Genomic DNA, 6280 nt, shown 5'->3' on the forward strand with positions numbered 1-6280 from the left:
GTGTCTCTCCTGTAGAGTGTAAGCTCTTATGGTCTGCAGGGTCCTCTCTCTTGTAGAGTGTAAACTCTTATGGTCTGCAGGGTCTTCTCTCTCTCCTGTACAGTGTAAGCTCTTATGGTCAGCAGGGTCCTCTCTCTCTCCTGTAGAGTGTAAGCTCTTATGGTCAGCAGGGTCCTCTCTCTCTCCTGTAGAGAGTAAGCTCTTATGGTCTGCAGGGTCTTCTCTCTCTCTCCTGTAGAGTGTAAGCTCTTATGGTCAGCAGGGTGTTCTCTCTCTCTCCTGTAGAGTGTAAGCTCTTATGGTCAGCAGGGTCCTATCTCTCTTGTAGAGTGTAAACTCTTATGGTCTGCAGGGTCTTCTCTCTCTCTCCTGTAGAGTGTCAGCTCTTATGGTCAGCAGGGTCCTCTCTCTCCTGTAGAGTGTAAGCTCTTATGGTCAGCAGGGTGTTCTCTCTCTCTCCTGTAGATTGCAGGCAGGTTTTACACCATTTTCAATTCTGCATCAAAATCCACAGGTAGCCTGTAAGATTTATCGCTGCTTGCAGTGCGTTGTGCGAACTGTTCCGCCCCGTGTGAAAGGTCCCTGAATCTCTGGGAAGGGCGGACACTCTGTTTCAGATGCGCAGCTCCATTTACTCTCCAAACTGTAGCAGAATATTGGCAGCATATCTTGTGTTCCTTCACAAACCATCTGTTGTTGGATCTACGAGGAGCGGCGCGGCGTCCAATGCCACGCATATTGCTTCCAGATACGTCTCTATATCAGTGGCTTATGAATATTTCCCATTCCTCATATACTATGCTGACAAAAGTAAGGCCGTCTTCACAAGGGCACAAACGTACTAAAGCATGCGTTAGCGCTGTAATGGGCGCTGTAATGGGCGCTGTGTTTGTGTGTGTTTGTATTTTACTGTATTTTTTGCACACGCATGAAAAAACAAACAAGTGCGCTCCCATTAATTTCAATAGGAATTAAGTTTAATTAGTTCAATATGGGCTATTTACATGCGCAATACATACAAACATATAACATGCTGCAAATTATTTTGCGCAAATGAAATGCACACGCAAAATACACTTACATGAAAGAACATAGAATCAAAGAGTGTTAGAAGGGTCCTCCGGGGTCATCAGGTCCTCCGGGGGTCCAACCCCCTGCTCAGTGCAGGATTCACTATATCATCCCAGACATATGAAGACTTCCATTGAAGGAGAACTCCCCACCTCCCGTGGCAGCCTGTCCCACTCATTGATCCCCTCACTGTCTAATATCTAATCTGTTTCTCCTCCCTTTCAGTTTCAGCCCATTGCTTCTAGTCTTTCCTTGTACAGATGAGAATAGGGCTGATCCCTCTGCACTGTGACAGCCCTTCAGATATTTGTAGACAGCTATTAAGTCTCCTCTCAGCCTTCTCTTCTGCTAAACATTCCCAGATCCTTTAACCGTTCCTCATAGGACATGATTTGCAGACCGCTCACCATCCTGCTAACTCTTCTCTGAACTTGCTGCAGTTTGTCTGTCTTTTTTAAAGTGGGGTGCCCAGAACTGGACACAGTATTCCAGATTGTTTTCCCTGGATCAACAAGGGGACAGAGCCTTGTGGTCCCACTTGATACATTCTTCCACTAGAATGTGCAGCCATTTATGACCACTCTTTGAGTACGATCACTCAGCCAGTTGTGAATCCACCCAACAGTTGCCTTGTCAATCCCAGATTTGGTCTTTTTTTCAATAAGTCTGGTATGAGATACTTTGTCAAATGCTTTACTAAAGCCAAGATATACTATATCCACCGCATGTCCCTGATCAGCCCAGTCGGTGATTCTGTCATAGAAGGACATTAGATTAGTCTGGCATGACTTGTTTGTTACAAACCCATGCTGGCTCTGGTTAATTACTCCATTCTCATCCAAGTACTTGCATACATGCTGTTTAATAATTAGTTCAGAGATCTTTCCCGGTATAGAAGTCAGGCTCACAGGCCTGTAGTTTCCTGGATCCACCTTCTTCCCTTTCTTGAAGATGGGGACAACATTTACCCTTCTCCAATCTTCTGGGACTGCTCCTGTTCTCCAGGAATTCTCACAGATTCCGGCAAGTGGTTCAGCAATTACCTCCTCTGCTTCCTTTAGTATCCCAGGATGTAATTCATCTGGACCTTGAGACTTGGATTCATGTAAGTTAGCTAAGTGTTCCCTCACCATCTCTGATTATAGATAGCCAGCATTCTTTTATTCCCCCAAGAGCACAGGGAAGATCAGCTGATGTTCCATCTACACTGAAATCAATGGGTTCTATTCATTGCGGATTATGCACACAGGTAATATGCAGCACAAATACATCAGTGTGAATAAGCCCCAATAGTTAAGAATTAAAGAGCGAGAATAAATCACACAGCACAGGTGATTAACAGGAAGAAGCCAAAGTCTCAGCAACACATTACAATATTTCTCACTGCCCAAGCAAGGGAAATAAAGAGAAGGCAGACGATCCACTCCTTCCAATTGACGCTGTGCAGAAAATGCTGCAGAACGGCGTCCATGCGGATGGTACCACATAATCCAGCTGATGGTTCCGATCTCGACAGGATACATTTCCAACCAGCATGCCATGCTAAATGAACATATCGCACATAATGTTGTATATTCCAGGCTTCCTTTTGCATAAATTTATTATTCATGCTCACAAACATGAAATAAAAGACACTTCAGAGAAACAGACTTCCCGCCACCAGACCCCGTTGTAAGCTCTACACCTGGTGACATCCCTCTACCAGACTCTGTTGTCAGCTCTACACCTGGTGACATCCCTCAACCAGACTCCGTTGTCAACTCTACACCTGGTGACATCCCTCAACCAGACTCCGTTGTCAACTCTACACCTGGTGACGTCCCCCCATCCGACCCTGTTGTCAACTCTACACCTGGTGACATCCCACCTCCAGACCCCGTCGTCAACTCTACACCTGGTGACATCCCACCTCCAGACCCCATTGCCAACTCTACCCCTGGTGACATCCCACCACCAGACCCCATTGTCAGCTCTACCCCTGGTGACATCCCTCCACCAGACCCCATTGTCAGCTCTACATCTGGTGACATCCCACCACCAGACCCCGTTGTCAGCTCTACCCCTGGTGACATCCCTCTACCAGACCCTGTTGTCAGCTCTACACCTGGTGACATCCCTCTACCAGACCCCATTGTCAGCTCTACCCCTGGTGACATCCCTCCACCAGACCCCATTGTCAGCTCTACATCTGGTGACATCCCACCACCAGACCCCGTTGTCAGCTCTACCCCTGGTGACATCCCTCTACCAGACCCTGTTGTCAGCTCTACACCTGGTGACATCCCTCTACCAGACCCCATTGTCAGCTCTACACCTGGTGACATCACTTAACCAGACCCCGTTGTCAGCTCTACACCTGGTGACATCCCACCGCAAGACCCCGTTGTCGGCTCTATACCTGGTGACATCCCACCGCCAGACCCCATTGTCAGCTCTACACCTGGTGACATCCCTCAACCAGACCCTGTTGTCAACTCTACACCTGGTGTCATCCCCCCACCAGACCCCGTTGTCAACTCTACACCTGGTGACATCCCACCTCCAGACCCCATTGTCAACTCTACACCTGGTGACATCCCACCACCAGACCCCGTTGTCAGCTCTACCCCTGGTGACATCCCACCTCCAAACCCCGTCATCAACTCTACACCTGGTGACATCCCACCTCCAGACCTCGTTGTCAACTCTACACCTGGTGACATCCCACCTCCAGACCCCGTTGTCAGCTCTACCCCTGGTGACATCCCTCCACCAGACCCCATTGTCAGCTCTATATCTGGTGACATCCCACCACCAGACCCCATTGTCAGCTCTACCCCTGGTGACATCCCTCCAGCAGACCCCGTTGTCAGCTCTACATCTGGTGACATCCCACCACCAGACCATGTTGTCAGCTCTACACCGGGTGACATCCCTCCACCAGACCCCATTGTCTGCTCTACACCTGGTGACATCCCTCTACCAGACCCCGTTGTCAGCTCTACACCTGGTGACATCCCTCAACCAGACCCCATTGTCAGCTCTACCCCTGGTGACATCCCACCTCCAGACCCCATCATCAACTCTACACCTGGTGACATCCCACCTCCAGACCCCGTTGTCAACTCTACACCTGGTGACATCCCACTACCAGACCCCGTTGTCAGCTCTACCCCTGGTGACATCCCACCACCAGACCCCGTTGTCAGCTCTACACCTGGTGACATCCCTCTACCAGACCACATTGTCAGCTCTACAACTGGTGACATCCCTCAACCAGACCCCATTGTCAGCTCTACACCTGGTGACATCCCACCGCAAGACCCCATTGTCGGCTCTATACCTGATGACATCCCACAGCCAGACCCCGTTGTCAGCTCTACACCTGGTGACATCCCTCAACCAGACCCCGTTGTCAACTCTACACCTGGTGACATCCCACCTCCAGACCCCGTTGTCAACTCTACACCTGGTGACATCCCACCACCAGACCCCCGTTGTCAGCTCTACCCCTGGTGGCATCCCACCTCCAGACCCCGTTGTCAACTCTACACCTGGTGACATCCCATCTCCAGACCCCGTTGTCAACTCTACACCCGGTGACATCCCACCACCAGACCCCATTGTCAGCTCTACATCTGGTGACATCCCACCACCAGACCCCGTGGTCAGCTCTACTCCTGGTGACATCCCTCCACCAGACCCCATTGTCAGCTCTACATCTGGTGACATCCCACCACCAGACCCCATTGTCAGCTCTACACCTGGTGACATCCCTCCACCAGACCCAATTGTCAGCTCTACACCTAGTGACATCCCACCACCAGACGACATTGTCAGCTTTACACCCGGTGACATACCCTGCCGGACCCCGTTGTCAGCTCTACACCTGGTGACATCCCCCCACTAGACGCCATTGTCAGCTCTACACCCAGTGGCATCCCACCACCAGACCCCTTTGTCAGCTCTACACCCGGTGACATCCCACCACTAGACCCTGTGGTCAGCTCTACATCTGGTGACATCCCGCCACCAAAACCCGTTGTCAGCTCTACACCTGGTGACATCCCCCGCCAGACCCCGTTGTCAGCTCTACACCTGGTGACATGCCACTACCAGACCCCGTTGTCAACTCTACACCTGTTGACATCCCACCAACAGACCCCATTGTCAGCTCTACACATGGTGACATCCCCCCACCAGACCCCATTGTCAGCTCTACACCTGGTGACATCCCCCCACCAGACCCCGTTGTCAGCTCTACACCTGGTGACATCCCTTCACCAGACCCCGTTGTTAGCTCTACACCTGGTGACATCCCCCCGCCAGACCCCGTTGTCAGCTCTACACCTGGTGACATCCCTTCGCCAGACCCCGTTGTCAGCTCTACACCTAGTGACATCCCCCCGCCAGACCCCGTTGTCAGCTTTACACCTGGTGACATCCCCCCACCAGACCCCGTTGTCAGCTTTACACCTGGTGACATCCCCCCACCAGACCCCGTTGTCAGCTCTACACCTGGTGACATCCCACCACCAGACCCCGTTGTCAGCTCTACCCCTGGTGACATCCCCCCACCAGACCCCATTGTCAGCTCTACACCTGGTGACATCCCACCACCAGACCCCGTTGTCAGCTCTACCCCTGGTGACATCCCCCCACCAGACCCCGTTGTCAGCTCTACACCTGGTGGTATCTGATGGTTTCTGTACTGGGATCTCCTGTCTGATCCTCTCCTATATATTTAATGCTCACACGTCACCGGACAGCGCTGGACTGCTGAGGGAACAAATACTTTTGTCAGCATGTGTATTTTCTGTCTAGGTTGCACATAAAACCTGGTTAGGATTATTCCTGTATTACATATCAGAATAGTGAAAATGCCTCAAAATTAAACTATTAGGAAATATGAATGTTAGATATGTAAACATATGAGAGCTATACCACTGTGATATAATGATATTGTTAAATTGTCACCCAGCTTTCTGCGTTAACCTGCAAGCTGGGTTGAACTCATCAATATTTATTCCACCTCTATCACATCTGCAGAGGTCTTTGGCATAGATTTGTTTCTTGGACCAGCAAGGAAGTCCTGTGTTGTGATGATAAGGAAGCTACCAAGTGACAAGGGGAAGTCAATTACCACCTTCCCACCAACCATTTGACCTTCATCCTGAGTCTTGCATGCAGCATCCGAGGAGTGGGCCCACAGCCGAGGAGATTGTGGGGT

This window comes from Eleutherodactylus coqui, chromosome 11 (assembly GCF_035609145.1).
Source record: "Eleutherodactylus coqui strain aEleCoq1 chromosome 11, aEleCoq1.hap1, whole genome shotgun sequence".
Classification (NCBI taxonomy): domain Eukaryota; kingdom Metazoa; phylum Chordata; class Amphibia; order Anura; family Eleutherodactylidae; genus Eleutherodactylus; species Eleutherodactylus coqui.